This window comes from Olea europaea, unplaced genomic scaffold (genome assembly GCF_002742605.1).
Source record: "Olea europaea var. sylvestris unplaced genomic scaffold, O_europaea_v1 scaffold2921, whole genome shotgun sequence".
Lineage (NCBI taxonomy): Eukaryota > Viridiplantae > Streptophyta > Magnoliopsida > Lamiales > Oleaceae > Olea > Olea europaea.
The window spans coordinates 55,471-56,058 of record NW_019247792.1 but is presented as its reverse complement, the minus strand read 5'-3'; the positions used below and the strand labels follow the sequence as shown (position 1 = coordinate 56,058).

The following is a 588-nucleotide window of genomic DNA, read 5'->3' as shown; positions in this document are numbered from 1 at the left end:
GGGGGGGGGTTGGAGTTAGTTTGAAAGCTTAAATACGCATAACATATTTTTATAAGACCTCAATAACAGTTCACTATGAAGTGATGTATGAGATGACTTTTAGCCGCAAGGAAATACAAAAATATAGACACTAGACATTTCCCCAAAAAAAGATGAGTAAAGTTTCTAAACACAAACTGCATTACTTTGTGTGTGATTAAACTTAAGAGTGCGAAAGATAATGTAATGAAATGTTCACAAAAAAAATTTGTATTTAGCACATGCTAGCAGTGACTTAAGCAAGCTCAGTTATCCTACTGATTCATTGCTGAATTTTGTTGGAAATGGAAGCATAAAAAGGGTAGAAGGTGAAAATCCTTGACGCCAATTATTCGTTTCATGAGAAAAGGAAGTCTTATCGGATAAGAAATATACGAGAATGGAGGATCAGAAATCATCATGAAAGATGATAGGAAACTATATCGTCCTAATGAAGTGAGAAAAGAAATTATTAAAAAAAAAAAAGGGAAGAAGAAAGAAAGTCCTGAAGTATTGGACAATACAACTAAGCCTATCTCAAAAAATCTTATCTATCCTTCCCCCAGTGAC

General features: G+C 33.7%; 1 pseudogene; it reads right to left on the bottom strand.

Moving 5' to 3' along the window:
* The window catches only part of LOC111384469, a 20,112-nt pseudogene that overhangs the window by 12,901 nt on the left and 6,623 nt on the right, over positions 1-588 (bottom strand).